General features: G+C 41.6%; 1 protein-coding gene across 8 annotated transcripts in view; it reads left to right on the top strand.

Annotated features, from left to right (window-relative positions):
- Positions 1 to 4,299: 4,299 nt before the first annotated feature.
- Positions 4,300 to 17,530, top strand: part of rbm47 (RNA binding motif protein 47) — a 36,096-nt gene continuing 22,865 nt past the window's right edge. For 3 of the 8 annotated variants that reach the window (XM_030727263.1, XM_030727255.1, XM_030727268.1), the window contains exon 1: positions 5,873 to 6,246. The gene's annotated coding sequence lies outside the window, so the exon portion shown is untranslated. Of the gene's footprint in view, positions 4,452 to 5,092; positions 5,108 to 5,325; positions 5,542 to 5,872; positions 6,247 to 17,530 lie in introns of those variants that run through there. The other 5 variants (XM_030727228.1, XM_030727222.1, XM_030727234.1 and 2 more) reach the window with 5 other exon arrangements.

The raw sequence follows: 17,530 nt of genomic DNA, 5'->3' as shown, positions 1-17,530 counted from the left end.
TGCTAAACGCTTCACAAATTTGTCAATGATATTATTTATGTAACATTAGAGATGGATATCTGTGCATAATGGTGCTTCCATAACTTCACATGACATTCCACTGGCTAAGATTAATTTCCTGGAAACTTGCCTAAATCTAATTCTTATCACAGTAATCAGACTTTAAACCATGTTTCTGGATCAAAATTGAACATGTTCTGTTATTACACTCAAGGTCTCCAAGAGACGCTGGCCAGCACAATTTTGTAAACATACACACACAAGCTGCAGTCACAGCACTTACAGTCTTAGATTTCATAAATCCAGTTCACCACCACATACATTAGTAACGCGATCCAAGTTTTCCTTGCAGTGTGTGTGTGTGTGACAGCTTGATTGGATCCACTTTGTTGCGGTGAATAGCTAAACTCTCTCATCCCTTTGTGTGACATTGCCAGGCTTCATGAGAGTATCAGCAGAGTGGGAAGCTTCCTCTCTGTGTCTCAGATCTCTTTCTAATGAGTAGCAACGAGGGCATGGTCTGAGGTGTTTATAATGGGGTGAGTTTGCTTTGTTTACACTCTGTGGAAAAGCAGCGTGTGCACATCTGGAAGTCTCTGTGCATGTAAATTAAAGGTTTAAGGAAGGTTGCAAGATTATTACTTTGAGGTGTTTTCTAGTTTTCTTAAGTAACAAAGTGCTGAGGATAATCTGCAGCAATGATGCTACACTTACCAGACAGTTTGTTAGGTACACCTGTTCAGCTGCTTGTCAGTGCAGATGTCTAATAACATTCACGTGGCAGCAACTCAGTGCATTTAGACACATAAACATGCTCAAGACGACCTGCTGAAGTTCCAACTGACCATCAGAATGGTGTGTGTGTGTGTGTGTGTGTGTGTGTGTGTGTGTGTGTGTGTGGGATTTAAGTGACGTTAAACGTGGTATGGTTGTTAGTGCCAGACAGGCTGGTCTGAATATTTAAATAAGTGCTGATCTGCTGGGATTTTCTCATCTATAGGGTTTACAGAGAATGGTCCAAAAAAGATAAAATATCCAGCAAACAGCAGTTCTCTGGCCATAAATACCCTGTAAGTGAAGCAAAACTATAAAGTACAACCTTAAGTACGGAAATAGTTCAGGTAGTAATTAACCACGATTACAGATGCCACTGGTCTGTTTACAGATGCCACTTAAAGGATTTCCTTTTCTTTCCTTTTGTAAACAGGAAAAAATATGTTTAACAGATTTTTCAGCTTAATTTATACTGTGATCAGTTTTCATATTGTTTTATGGCTTTTTTTTTCTTCAAATGGGCAAAGGCCAAGTAATGTTTTCTGAATTTAAAAACTCACACCCAACACAATACACTGTCTGTCATCACACTTTTATTTCCTTGTGACTGCTCTTTATTGGAAGCCTCCAACCACTAAACATGATATGAGCGCTATAAAGCTTTAAACAATGCCAGCTCTCTCATTGATTAGAACTGCCTTTATCTCTACAAATGATATCCCATTGGTTAGTCAGTATTTCTTCATAAAAATGTTGCAGTAGGAAACTGGATCACTGTCATAAAGTAAAACTGGAATCCTGATTGCTTATAATTACTTTTTGAAATTCTGTTGGAGCAATTTGATCTATTTCAGACATTAAGGGCATGTTATATATGAAAATGATCTGAAACGGTGCCTACAGGCCATAAACAAAGCACCTTTTAGATATTAGATACTGAAATGAACAAAAACCACATCATGGTATTTATAAATAAAGTTTTTTAAGATTGTGCGACTTGTGACTTGGCCCATAGGGTCCTATGTCCCAAGCTAATTTTACAGAAAGAACTATATGCAACAAACACGTTACATATTTATATGAACGTTTGCCCCTCATGTGTACAGACCATACCACAGTTTAAGCACCTCTTAAAGTCTGGTCTTTCAAAAGCTGACAGTCTTTAGACTGTATACTTGTATTCATCCCATGTCAGAGTTATTATATTGTCAGTGGTGATTTATAGCTTTCAAAAGCCTCTCCTGTATCAACACACATCAATATTGTTACTCAAAAGCAGCCATGATCTTCACTCACTGAGATGTAATACCTAAGTAAAGCAAGTCTCTGCAAGTGGGTGTTCAGGCTGTAAAGAAAATGATTGCAGGAGCTGTAGTTGGACAAAACACTGCAGTTTATTTAGGAAAAGGCAAAAGAATAATTGTGATTTCCTGGAAAGTAGCTAACATATGGAAATCCCCTGGATATTGTTGACTTAGACGAGACAGATCATAAATATAGGATTTTTTTTGCTCTTCACACATGAAATTAAGTGATAGATACTACCTTAAATTTTCAGCTTTAGGTAGAGTCAGATTTGTTTAAAACTTGAGGATTGCCATTTAAATTGATGTAGAGTTGTCCATAGATGGCAATAGGAAGCAAGACTTCAGGTTAAAAATGCAACGAAGTGGTTTCAAAGGTTTATGGTTGATTGTTTGCCAAAATCATCACTGGTGTGTTTTTTAACAATGTTGATGGGCAGAAGAAAAATAGAAATTGAGAAATTGCATATTAGACTGAGGAGTTCACGTCAATGTGGATGACTGGAAAATCATTTGCACGATGAAGGAAAAAAAACCTTATGAAGACAGCAAAACAAGTCAAGAATGCTTCCTGATAAGCAGGCAAGGGCAGAGTTCACGAGAAAAGCTCAGATGATTCATCACAAGAGACAAACCCCAGGTAAGCCCTATAAGCAGGTTATTAGGTAGGTTGTAATTTGCAAAACAACAAGAAACAGGTAAAGGTGTGTGTGTGTGTGTGTGGAGTAAAGGTCTGTGTAGCAATGAAACAAAGCTCTACCATTGTCCGAATATGTGGAGAGATAAAAAAACAAGCACCTTATTTGGAATCATGTTTTTATTCTGGACGGCTCACCAGTGGAGCTGGTACACCGGCATTTATTGATGATTTCTTTACTAGCAGAAGTACGTGCATTATGCATACTAAACCTTTCCAGGATAAAGAGGTGGCAGATCCTCAACTGTCTGAGTCAGTCACCTGATCACACTCCGACTGAGGATGTATTCCACCTGATGGAGACCAGACCAAAGGCAGAGAGATGCAAAGAATATACAAAATGTGTGCTTGTCTGTGGCCATTGAGTGCAGTGGATTTTCCATAAAATGTTATGATAAACATGCTAAACTTCAGGCACCAGGGGCTGGCTGCACCAGCAGAGCTTACACCAGACCTTAAGCTAAATCAGTTTTAACCAGGCGTCTTAAGTCTGACATAACACTTTTAGTGTTGCGCAGTGTAGGATTATGCCTTCTTCTGACTATGGTGTGAATCATAACCCTGGTGAGGAGCAGACACAAAGTTAAAATCTTGGCATTTTCATAGCACTGACTTTCCAGTAAGACTTTTAGACAGTAGAGAGCTGAACAGCTACAACAATGAAGAGCTGTTTCGATTCTCTAAGGTAGACCTCTGTGAACCTACTGAAGACCTCGGATCACAACACAGCGGCTGGAAGTTTTTCCACTTTTTCCTTTCACTGTTTTCTGAACAGATTTCCAAGTTGACTGCTTCTTCTTGTTATCAAGTTAGATACAGCAGCCTGTGTCTTCTTGCACAGCTTTAGTAATTTTCCTTTTTCAGTGTTGGTGAAATCACATTTTTTTTTTCCTTTTATCCTCTTTTGCTCCTGCAAAGCCAAAATTATAAATTAGCAAGATGCCATGGAGACCATTAACAATACACCCCAATTAATGTACATCACTAAGACTGGGTGTAGTTAAGACTAGGATTAAGATTGGCTGGTGCAACCCTTCTGTGCTTATGTGAAACCTACTCTAGACTATAGATAGATTTTATCTGCTTTTGCTCTAGAAACAGGTAATGGTTATCTGTGCAACCTGTTTCTTGATTTATTTAGACTACTTGGAGTGAACTCTACAGCCTTCCTACTACAGTTACAGAAGCCTAACTTAACATGGTATATACTTTTGTATTTGCAGTTTATTCAGGGGTTATGTGAAATCTGTTAAGTAGCCATTAAAGTCAAAAGTATTGGGCAATGTTTTCAACGGCCGGCCTGCTGCCTGGTAAAGTTCAGCTGCTGTGTCGAAACGTTATTTCTCTGTGTGAGCACGTCTGACTCAATCTCAGTTTCCTATACACACATACACACACACACACACACACACACACACACAGTAGGGAACTTGCAAACGTGTGTGTGTGTGTGTGTGTGTGTGTTACACTAGACAGAAACATAGCTCACTTCTCTCTTCTGTTCTCAGTCTGTTGGTTGGCTGACCGCGGTCACTACTGTTCAAAACAGCTCTCTCGCTCTCTCTTCATCTCCATGACAACTGCCTGTCACAAAGACATCGCGCTCACCACGCACCTGAGATCAGGAAGAAGGAAGCGGTTGGTCCCGCCTACGCCAAACTCTCCAAGGAATTCAGGTAGGCTGACAAACACACGCACACAGACACAGAAATACACTTTACACAGTGTTGAATGAGAGGCACATCCTGGAGCTCTGGGTTGTTGAAACTGAGCTACATGATCAAACAAGTATGACATTGTCAGAAAAGATCAGTAAAGAGGATAAAGACCATGTGAGGAGGCAGGGAAGGACTGCATGAAGAAAGAGAAAAAAAAAAAGAAACACCGGTTCAGCCAGTACCATTTAGGATATCTTCACGGTTTTACTTTCAGTTCAGCTTTACAGCAGGAGCCTCCTTAACAGAAGTGAGAAACTGTTTATATTGGACATTTAAAGGTTCAGATTTCCCTTTCAGTTGTCAGTCTTGCCTTTTGTCATCCTCATGCTGACAGTTCAAGCACAAGAAACTTGAGAGGGTACCTGAGTGGGTTGTTATTACAGAAAGGTGTCATTAGAGAGGGATCTTCAGCGCGCACGTCAAAGAGGTGAACACTGTAGTGCAAAGACAGCATGTCATCATGACCTCAGGGGTGTATATGTATATTTGTGAATGAGCAAAGGTCAGTGTGTGTGTGATCATCGGTAATAAGCAAGCGGTGGATGGGAGCGATCATGCGGTAGGTGTGCAGGAAACTCCTTTAGAGGAATGCTGCTCAGGCTACTCTGATTCAGGTCTGGCTGTTCACACACACACACACACACACACACACACACACACACACACACACACACACACACACACACACACACACACACACACACACACACACACACACTTTGATTGGACAGGGCCACAGGAGGATAGCATTTCCTATCCGGAATGATAGGAGGGAGGAGGAGGGAGGAGGTGTGCTGGGGGTATAGGCAGTCACATTCTGGTTTGGTGAGTTTTGGGAGCTGGCGGTGTGTACACCATACACAGAGAGAGAGAAACAGAAAAGGAGACAAACTGAGAGAACAGTAGAGAAAAGGAAAGAGACAGAAGAAAAGACTAAAGAGGGAGTGTGGAGCGTTTAGGTGACAGACGGCGAGGCTTCAGGAGCGGCAGCACCTTCGCTCAACATCATGCAACCTTGACTTGAGCTCCATGTCAGCTATGCTGTGCTGTAAGGAAGATAGATTTGTGTGTGTGTGTGTGTGTGTGTGTTGGGATGCAGAGGGTCTTCTCTGATGTGTTTTATGGGATGATTAGTGTGTGCTCCAAACTTTTTCTTTTCGCCTCCTACCCTCATCTTTCCCCCCTTCTCGCTTCTGAGGAATGTGGAGCTTATGTCAGTGAGAGTCAGGTACAGACTCACTAATTACCAGTGCCCTTCCTCCCCTCCCTCCCTCTCTCTTGCTCTCTCTCTAATGCTTTCCTTCAACTCCGTCACCTCCTGCTCTCTCCTCCACTGCAAGACCTTGTGCACTGCCCCCCTTCTCCTGTCTCCCGCTGTTACGTCTACGAACGCTGTCGTGACTGGAGCAGAGGAGAGGACAAACAGAGAGGATCTGAGTCAGAATCCAAAAAAACACCAAAAAGAGAAGAGAAACTCTGACTTGTCCTCTCCTCTGTGGGTGTCTGTCTATGTGTGCGTGTGCAGTGCATGTGCAGTGTGTTTCACACAAGTATCTGAGATCTCTTCTCATTGTGCTTTGGGGGACCTGTCATTGAAGACAGGAAGTGCCCTGACAGCGAACAAGAAGCCGGAGAGAACCTGACTGTCTGCATAAAGGAAGAAAGAAGGAGGGAGGGGAAGATGAGAAAGTGACAAGCCGGATCGTTGCATTTTGACGCCGACGCCGTGACTACACGTCCCATCATCCTACAGGTTGGCTGGGAACTCATCATGTATCCCCCTCTTTTCCTTCTTTTTTTTTTTTTTTTTAAATTCTCTCTCTCGTTTCAATCTTAACAGTTATGCTGTAAATGTAGCCGAGAGACATGGTGTTTTCTCACCTGGAGGTTTAACAGCGCACTCACACACACAGACACACACACACACACACACACGCACACACTCACACAGTGGGTATCTGGAAGGACATTTCTTCAGCTGGTCCAGTGTTCACATTGACCCAACTGACTGCTGTAACCTTCACTGCAAGGTTACGGAACAAGGACTGGATGTTTATTTGTGTAGGGATCTGTGTGTGTATGTGTGTGTTCTATGGGTGTCTTGTCTAGTTAATCTTTTGTGAGTGTGTGTGTTTCAGAAACTGGTCGAGCAGGGCGCCAGTCAGCCTTGGGTGTCCTGTTGTTGTACAAACTAGATTTAGTTTCTTGAGTGTATACGTGTGCATGCACACAGTGTGCATATGAAACAGAGTTGTGTGCGAGCCTGTGTGTATGATAGTTTACATCCAGCTGATCTTTTCAAGAACAAGTGTCTCACTGACAGCTTACTTGCTCAAATTTACAAAGCTGTCACTTTAAAATGTTATTTATTGCAAACTTGCAAAATGCAATAATAGGTGTGACTTTGAAATGTCAGTGAAAGGGAATAAAATGACTGAGAAATAGTCACCAATTACAAGAAGGTTCACTTTCAGTAAATGCTGAATTATGCTGATATTCTGTTTGTACAGCAATGTGAGTGAAAGTTATACTGTTATTACTAAGGTTCTGTTTCTTTGTAACCAGTTTTGGAGATGTAGCATGGGCTGGCGGACCAACTCATACCTGTAAAAATAAAAAATCCTCTGTTAACCACGTCAAACAGTTACATTGTGGAGACCCATCATCTTTTTGGGTGGAAAATTTAAGGCACAGTGATTGGATCAGATTCAAAGCACTTTATTCTACATCCCATCCATGTGGGAGGAAAACTGGTGTACCCAGAGGGGATCTATGCAGGCACTGGGAGAACATACAAACTCTACATAGAAAGGCCCCAGCTGGGGTTCAAATGAGGAATTTTCCTGAGGAGAGGTGATGGTGCACCACCACGCCGCACCAAGTTTACAGCATCTTGTTTGTTATTTTAAGTATTAGTTTCTTTTTAAAAAATAATAATATTGGAGGTCATTGTCAGGCATTAGATCAGATTAGCTCCTACAATACAAACACACCACTGTCGCTCACAGCCTTGTAGACATCCAGTCTCGGTAAACATTTGCACCAAACTTGTGCTTGTTGTGTGAGCAAATTTGATCAAACTGACAAAACTACAGACTATTGTATATTGTGTATTTTTTGTTTTATTTTTTTTATGTTTTATTTTATTTATCTCAGTTTACTAAAATGTCCTTTTCCTTTCTAGTCTTTTTTTTTTTTTTTTTTTTTTTAAAGCTTAGTTTCAGTTAACTTGAGTGACCTTGGTTCAGGTTAGAGCCAGTCCTAGGTTAGGATGAATGTATATCGCCAAGAAATAAACTTAAGTCAGTTTACTGGCTTCCGAAGTGATGGAAACAAGACTAAATGTTTGTGTATAGAAAGCCAGCTTCCTTGTGAATACTGTAAATAGCTGGACCAATGAGGTGTTTTGAAAGATGTTTGTGTGTGTTGAAGTGCAGGTCAGACCTGAAGAAGTGATGACACATGGCTTCTTTATGTTCTCTCATGTAAAGCCAAATCCTAAAATAGACACCAACTGAATGGTTAACATATGGAAGTTGTTATTCAGCTGGTCATTTGTGTTTGTCTGTGTCACTGTCTTGGACAGTAGCTGTGGCTTCATTACTGATCTCTCAACTCGCTGTATCACATTCCACAACTGGAAAAAAGGAACAGATACTCATCAAAGACAAAAATTTATGTCTAGATGTTTGTCCTAGTTTGAACTTAGTGGTGTTGTGTTTGGCCCCTCTCTAGTTTCAGGAACGGAGGGCAGATTTCTTAAACCAGAAAGCAGCAGGAAGAGAAATAAAAGATCTCTTTTTTTTTTTTTTAAAGCAGTGACACTGATGGGACTTTATTATTCAGCAAACCTCAAGCATAAGGAAGGGAAACAGCATAAACTGCATGATCTACACGTGCGCACGCACGCACGCGCACACACACACACACACACACACACACACACACACACCGTGGTCATGTCACATGACTGTCACATGATCATCTTATGCTCATGATGAGGAAGCACAGATTCAGTGTAGTGTGTATGTGACAAAGCCATAAGCCTAATCCACCAACACAGAGGCAGAAATCTAGAGCTGCAGACTAAAGAGGGCGAAGGAAACCTGTTAGCGCTATTGTGGTGTTTATGAAACACCTGTAACAAGATCTGATCAGCCTTGCTCTCCTCTCTCCCTTTCTTTCTGTTTGTCACAAACACACACATACCACGAGAGCACAATGGCCACATTCTTCCCCTTTATCAAGCACCCCCCCACCACCACCACCACCTTCCCTCTTTAGCTCCCCTCTGATCCGGCCAAACACCAAGCAGCAGTGAGCTGAAGGGAAGTTGAACCAGGTAAAAATAAATAAATAAAATTAGGGTAACAAATGCAGGTGGAAAAAGGGAGAGGAACAACTTATAATGCTTTTAATGTGCTTGTCTGCACCATGCACATACTGCGAAGCCTGTGTCACTTCCTCTTGTCGCAAAGATGGAAAATAAGGCTTAAGAATGAGAAACATGATGGAAAGACATGTTAGAAACATGTTGGAGAAGATGAGAAATAAATTAGGAGGAACCAGCACTCGGGGGTATTGCTTCATTACAATTAAAGGACCAGTTACCCTGTTCACAAAATGACATTTTCTGAGTAACAAACAACTTATTGAGATTTAAGGACATATCATTGTTTTGGGTAACTATAAAATTATTTATTAACTAAAATATGAGTGAAATCTATTAAGATATAGCAGCACGGTGGTGCAGCAGTTAGCACTTGCCTCCCAGGAAGAACATCCTGGGTTTGAATCCACCTGGAGTCTTTCTGTGTGGAATCTGCATGTTCTCCCTGCAGGTGAATGAGTTGCGTCCAGGTAGTCCGGCTTCCTCCCACAGTCCAAACAGATGCCTGTTAGGTTCATCTGTGATTGTAAATTGTCTGTAGATGTGAAAGTGAGCGTAAATCTTTGCATAAAACCATTAAATCTCATAAATACAAGGCTGAAGCTAAATTTGGAATGAACAAACTTTTACTGTGAAAAATAAGTCAGGTAAACAGTCAGATCCCTCCTCTAATCACTTCCTGTAACTTTAGCTGTGATTTGATATCACTGGGACTAAACCCCTGACCAGGTCAAGAAAACCCCAGCTCCCTTATTGTCCTTCCTCTTTTATTCTTAATTCACTCCTGCCTTTTTTCCTTTGTTTTTGCTTTTGCCTCTGGGCAGAGGCATCCTCCAAAGCGTACTTTTCTTACAGCTTTGAACCCTCGTTAGCTAAGTAGGCACCGCTGAGCTTCTGACTCTGTTTAGTGAAAGAAAGATGGCCTTTCATAGACTGATAGGTGGACATAGCAAAGTGGAAACCACTATGGAGTGGAGTTAGTTAACACAAGAAGGAAGTGTTACTGTGTAATTCTTCCCCCACCAAAGTCCTTTGCTTGGTGAAAGGGTGCACCCACTCCCCCCTCAGAAGGTGAAAACAGTTCCCGACCAACTCTGCCTGCAGCAATGAAGCCGGCCCCTCATCTTCCACTGAGAGAGAGAAGTAACAACTCTGACTTCTCATTTCTGTGCCATATGCCTTTAATTATCTGTAAGATGTTCTGATACAAGCTCTTCTCAGTCACAGATGCACAACCCATTCATCTGTGCTCATCCCTCCAAAAAAGGGGGATGAGGGATCAAACCATTCCGGACTGTTCAGCCTCCTGTCCATGCTAACACAAAAATGATAACAGTTGTTTAGTTTCTGCCTCTTAATCTGAGAGAACTGTTGCGCATCATGCACATGTCCTTAGTAACGCTAAAGTAGTCGCACCTTTGCTGGAAAGGACTTCAGAGTAACCGTCTTGAAGTTCTTTTAGCTAACATTGAACATATCGACTAACTAAGGAAAAATCCACCTACAAGTCGAGCATTCATGTTATGTCATGTTCTCGGGAGGCGTAAAAGTAACCGCTTAATGCATTAGATAAGATGACTCGCATGGGAAACTGAAACCTAAACCAACTAGGCCTGCCAGCTCTAGAACTGAAGCATCGCATAGTTTTACTACCTCAGAAGATCATCCTCAAAAGAGACCAGAAGCTGACCATCAAAGGTTGTACAGAGACACTGAGCTTAACTATCAGGTCCACCAGATGTATATGTATCTGTGCAGTGGAAGCAGTAGAGAGCAATACTAACTAATTCAGGCCCAGAAACATGACCTGCAAGTAAACTTTGCAGATGATGACCACATCATCTCTTCCCAATGTGGCCTTAACCATAGCCATTAGCAGACAGTGACAACACCGAACAATGCCTCTCTTGCTACACAGAGTGCTACAGCCCGGAGCAGTGATGTAAGAACATCTTAATGCTCAAGAGCTCGGGACTTCATTTTCATAACTAGCAACATCTGGACTGAGAAGAAGACAGGTGCTAGCTGTGATCAGCAGCAGCAGCAGCAGAGTCAGTAATCCAGCCCTCCTGGATTCTGATTAAATCGACACCTCCGTAGCACTTTACCGTTACACTTGGATGTACACAGAGTTGTACTTTCAGTAACATCACCAGCTTAGGATCTTACAGAGCTAGTCAGACACGTCCTTATCCGGAGTTCAGGAAATCCTCATTCTACCAGCCAAAAAACAAAACACGATGCAGTCATGTTGTTGTTTATCTGCATTTTATCTTCTCTAACATGACGGCTGTTCTTGTGCAGCCAAGATAAATAATGTCAGCAAAAGCCCAGTTGCTTAATGAACTGAACTGATGTTACAAACTTGGAGAAGCTGACAAATGTACTACAGTTATAGATTACACATCAAGGCATTGAGTGAAATCCTATGACCAAAGGGCCTATTTGTACAACTGAAACCCCACATAAATGTGTTCACTGGGTGATTTAAACTGATTTTTTTTTACTGGGAAAGATAAGCCATTACGTAAACGCCTCATCCAACCACTTCCTGTAACTATAGCTTTATCCAAGGATTGCTACACCCATGACCGGGTCAAGAAAACCCAAGCCCCTGTATTGTTCTCAGTCTTCTTCTTTTACTTTGTTTCCTCTGATGGCTCTCTGACCTCTGGTCCATAGTGTGGTCAGCTCAGGGCAACTCCTTCTTAATAAAGTGGTGCAAGACATACAAATAAGCTCTCTGTGTGCATTTATTTGCTAAGTATGCACAGAGAGCAGGACAATTCTTTGTGCATCGGCAGACACACCACAAAGTCTGCCAGCTAACTGTACAAGCGACAAAGCACGTCACCACCAAACTGCCAACTCTACAGGGTGTCCTCTGACCTTCACCATCAAGCTCAAACCCTTTCCAGCCTTGTTTATTGATGACCAAGGGATTCACAAGCTAACAAAGCAAACATGAGGGTTTTGACCAAATTCACTTGTGCTGTAGTTCCACCCAAAGAACAGAGCTTTCGGTTCGTTGTCTTTCAGTAAAAACGAGAAGCTGTTTTTACGTGCCATTTTTGCATGCCACTACACAAGAAACGCCATGCTGTCTGAAAAGCTTTAAATCCAGATTATCGGAAGTTGAAACCTTTGAGGTCTTACAGTGGAATTATGTGTTTAATCTACTCTGTAGGTACGCTGTAACTGCACACCCATCTGAAACTGTACACCATAACCTTTGCCATAACCTGATGTGCAGCTACCTAGAAATGTCTATTTTGTCTTTTTCCAAAATACAGGGCTAGACCTCAAAGAGTTCATGAGTTTACATGTTCACTATTCACTGGCAGTTAATTTATTCTCAAGTCAACTAAAGCATTAGTAGACTTTTTATGATTGAAAATATCTGCAATGATTTTATTAACATTTAAAGAAAACTATAACCCCCCCCCAAAACCAACCTACATGGAGGAGTTGAGATGTAAATTGTGGTATCAGATTGTCCAAACTCTACAGCCAGTATCTACCCCAGCCACCTCCACTTTGTCTCTTACAATTAAGTCCCCCTTATGGGTCCACCTCCCCAGATTTAGTTGATAATATACAGTGTAAAATACACTGAAAAGCATTAAAGATTTCATTCTCTGACCACATGAATACTGCCAGCCATGACAGTTATTTCAAAACTTGGATTAACTGTCTGTGTAGACTAATTTCGCAACATTTAAGTGTGAAAAAGTCTTTTTTTTTTTTTTTGTAATTAGACTGCGCCTTTGAGATGAGGCATTGTGCAACTGCCTGCCTTCTGAGAACGTGGCGGGACTGTCGAATGTGTGTAAACAGGTGACTTCCACTCACTGCGAAGGCTGGATCAACACTCCTCTTCCCCCCGTTTTCCCTCACTCCTCCTGCCTTGCGCTGTTCAACCTTTGACCCATGTGTAACCCCTCCACCCCCCAGTGCGGTGACACCGCTGAACCCTCCATCCTCTCCTCCTATCCGGCTCGCCTCCCTCCTCCCCTCTTCTGTTCCCTAACCTGCTTGTACACTAATGCTGTTATCATGCTTCATTTCACTGCTTGTTTCCTAATCCAGCTCTTGCGCCCTTTCAGGTTAAATGAGTGAGGATGGAGACATGTTACAGGACAGGTTCGTATATGGATATTGCTTTGGTTGCTATATTGTCAATACAGGTAGTGGCGTAACCTGTTTTCAATCAGATGCTTAAACTGCAGTTGCTTTCGGAGAGGTTCTCTTCATAGCCAGTGTGAACAGGAGAAACATTTCCAGAGATTACAAAACAAAAATAATGTGCATATGCTCGTGCTACAGGCACAAGCATATGCACATCATTATGAAACACACTTGGAAAAAAATGTGAAGGTATCCTTCAGCTTGTTCACACACACCCACCGAGTTTCTTGTTGCATGTTCTCAAACAGACTCTTCTCTGCATACCTGTTGCTACACACAAAGGGCTAGTTGTCTGGACAGCAGGCCAAGAGACAAGGTGTGTGTATGTGTGTGTAGGGGGTGGTTTGATTCTGGCAGGGAGGATGAGTAAATGTGGATGGTGTTGAAGGGGTGCGTTTGTATGTAAGTGAGTCAGTTGCAGGGAAAGAAACTACACACAGCAGTACACTGGATTTCCCGATAAGGCCAAACACAAACACACAGAGCTGAATTTCTATCCCTTTAGAGGACATTGAAGTCATTTACATACATTCTCTGGACAGCTAACTTAACCACTACTTTCTGAACCTTAAATCTAACGTAACCCTAAACTATGTCAAGTAGAGATTTTTTCCACTAATACAGACACACAATCCCCACACACACACACACACACACACACACACACACACACACACACACACACACACACACACACACACACACACACACACACACACACACACACACCACTGTGCCAGAATGGAATGTTCTGTGGGTTGAATCTGAACCCATTCACAAAACTAACACAAAGTATCCACACTAAAGCGCACACACATACATACACAAGCACACACACTTTATATGTGGACAGTTGGGCTTTTTTTCTCTCTCTCTCTCTCTCTCTCTCTGATCTTCCCCCCTCTCTTATGTTTCCCCTCCTCTTTGTTGTGTGGGGGGGTTTGGGCACAGGAGCAGGTGAACAGGTGGAATTCACACTGCTTTAGTTTCTCAGGGTGATATCTTCCTATTTTTTCTCATCATTAAACCTCTGTTTCTGTACAGTGTGCATGACACTGTTTAGAAGAATAGCTATTGTGTGTTAGCTGTTGAGACCAGCGATGAATTCCACCCCCTTTTCATTCAGCTCTTATCTGCCTACTTTCCCTTCTCACTTTACTGATTGTGTGTGTTTGTGTGGGTGTTCATGTTTTAGGCGTGCTAGCTCCAAACTGTTCAGTCTTTCCAGGAAATAAGGAATTTCCTTATTTTCTGGCTGCTTAAGTTATGTTGCTTGTAGGGTAAAACACAACACATATGGTATGTATATGGAAATTGATTGATTGAAGGTGACGCTCTGTTTACAAAGACCAGCGAACCAATCAGAGGCTGTGATTGTTAATCACCCAAATTATACTACAGTAAATATATGAAAAATTACCACCCCTGTTAATGCAAGTATTCACACAGTTAACTGGTGACTGCTAGCAATTACCGTGGCAAACATTTTTGACGCTGAACTGTTGTTTGAACAGCCAGTGTCATATTTGAAAAACAGTTCCAAGCGGAAGGTGTGTTGACATCCTTGACATTGAATGGCTGTGTGCTCAGTGTCCCTCATGAACACATGAACTGACTGCTTGTCCTTCCTGTACTTTTTAGCAAGGTAGAGCTTGCTTACAAGTTTTATTTTATTATTGTTTTATCAGTTAATATCAACTAGTGTTTACAGTACGTGCTGTATGTCAAATGTACTGTGGTTTAATTTAAATGGATGTACAGTACTGTGCAAAAGTCTTGAGCTCCCCCTCATTTCTTTGTATTTTGCTAGAAAATTGGGAAATAGGTGCAGTGATTTATCAAAACATGCAAAGATACATGGAAATACAGTATACACAGCAAAACAGTGATTTTATAGTTCTAATAAGTTTGAAAGTCAGTATTTAGTATGACCACCTTTATTCTTCAGTGCAGCCCGAACTCTCTAAGGTAAGCTTTCTTGTAATTTTTTTTAGAGCCTAAAGATACAATTTGAATTTTTTTTTTGCTGTTGTCTGTTATGTGTAGACAACACTAGTGCATCCCTTGAGTCAGATGCCTTTTTTAATGCTTGAATTATTCATAAGTCGGTTTAAGTGGGTTAATAAACAAATCAAAAAACATTCCTCTGAAAATGGTCAGGCACAAGGAGTGGACTGAAAAAGCAGCCAATGTCCAAAGAAAACTGTGAAAGACCTTCAGAAAGCCTGAAGAACTATTGCTCAAGGCCACTTTAAAAATTGCACATCTGTCTGGCTCTATGGAAGCAAAATATAAAGAAATGAGGGGTGGTTTGAGACTTTTGCACAGCACTGTGTGAATTTACATGAAGCAGTTACTTAATAAGTGTAGATTTAATCTTGTCCCATCTCCTCTGGACTGCTTTCTTTTCTGCTTATGCTCTGTCACATGATTGTTAGTTTTGTTTCCCGTGTTGGTAGAGGACAGTCATCCATGTTGACGTTACAGCGGTTGCTGGTTATTGGCTAGATAATAGGTGGCTGCAGTGTGGTTAACAGTCATAAGGATGACTGTTTCTTTATTTCTGTGGTGTCCGCATGTTTTTGAGCTCCTTCAGGTCTTTTACTCGTAAGTCTTTCCCCTTCCTTCCTTGTCTCCTTGACCTTGGATGTGATTGTAGCACCTACACACACACACACACACACTGCTGCTCCTGCTCTCTCACTGGTTAGTGACAAGCCACATGACCATAGTGTCAGCTGACAAATTCTAGGCAAAAGGGAAAACTTCTTTCATCACAATGGAAAAAAAGCAGGACTTTAATGTCAGGTCCTGTGTGTGTGTGTGATTGTGTGGTAGGAGGGCATAAAGGCTCTCTTTTTGTGCTGAGTCATTTTTGTTAATGATAAGTGGTACACTGGGATTGGCTGACAACAGTTACAGGATGCGAGGTGACCCTTTGAATGAGGAAGTGTTAGAGCAGAGCAGAAGCAGACTTTTCCTGTTAGTTTCAGTGTAGTCTTACTATGCAGAACGACACTTACACTGGACAGGTTTATTCCTGCTGTCCACACACACACACACACACACACACACACACACACACACACACACACACACACACACACACACACACACACACACACACACACACACACACTCTCGGTCTCTCTAGTTTTGTGTATTCACATGTATGTAAGTGTGTTACACCCTGTGCTGTTTGCTCCCTCTGTTGGGATGATGATGAGAAGGCTGGCTGAAGTGAAACTGTTGTCATTCAGTTTTGATTTGGCACATTTCACAAGGACACTTGTGTCCTACAAAAGGCATGACTGACAAAATAGTTTAGTTCGATACTGACCCTAAAATAGATCACTTTGTAAAAATGCGTGTGACAAAGCAGAAGAATTTGAGCAGAGCTGTCACATTTTTGCTTTTTTGTGTGTATTTTTGTATAAATGCGATTAGTTTCATTTTTAGTTTTAGACTTGACGTGGGGATTGTCGTGTGATTTCTGAGAGACAAAAGATAACATCTTGTCTACTGTGTATGACGGAGTACTACTATTACTAAAGATCTTATATTCTAGAGTTATTAGATTAGAGCTGACTTATACAAACTGGCAGATAAATGTGGTTAAAGTCACACTGAAACCTCAGAGTCTCTCTCTCTCTTTTTTATTTTTTTATTTTTTAAAGGCCTACTCAACTATAGAAAGCAGATGCTCAAGCTGCTGACTGTGATGATGGGGTGATCTGCTGCCTGGTGGAAATATTTTCATGAGAAATGGACACTTTGTTGTGCTGAGGCTCCCCCTTGGCTGTTTGTCCTGCAGGGGTGACACACGTGTCAGGACATTTCTGTAATGTTTATGTTTCCATTAACAGTAGTAAAGTGACTGAAGTTTACAGACAATACAGAACCTGAACACCAACTCAACTCCATTCCAGCTGACCTCATCCCTTTGTCTCCGCTTTTCATTTCGCTCAGTGCTTCTGCAAACGTTTGTGTTACAAACCAGCTGATGATGTTTGACTTTACAACTGAATTTCAAATGCTCTAGAGTAGGTGTCAATGATGACAGACGCAGCACTGATTCAATCAGATACAGTATGAAAGGAGGAGCTGGGTGGGTTGCAAAGTGGCTTGTATATGTGCAGTGACTGTATGGAGGCTAAAGCAGCTTAAGTCCTATATGAGATTTCCCAGTCGGATGTGTACACAGGTATCAGCTGAGCCATCGGCTTATGAGGGCTGGCATTGTCCTGCCTATGCTAAGTTAACAGTAACACTGAATTTATTTTTAAGGTGTAACATTACGGAACACACAGGCTGTTTAACCTTCAACTGAGAAAAGTCAGATGTACATAAAACATGCTGCTTATAAAACTCTTACTGCTGAAATTCTCTTTGTCAGTATGCCGGTGCACAGTTACACAATGAGCTTCCAGCTCAGTGATGTCAGCTGATGCTGGTCTTT

This window comes from Archocentrus centrarchus, chromosome 1 (genome assembly GCF_007364275.1).
Source record: "Archocentrus centrarchus isolate MPI-CPG fArcCen1 chromosome 1, fArcCen1, whole genome shotgun sequence".
Classification (NCBI taxonomy): Eukaryota; Metazoa; Chordata; class Actinopteri; order Cichliformes; family Cichlidae; genus Archocentrus; species Archocentrus centrarchus.
The sequence above is the reverse complement of the archived record's forward strand: the minus strand, read 5'-3'. Positions and strand labels throughout refer to the sequence as shown.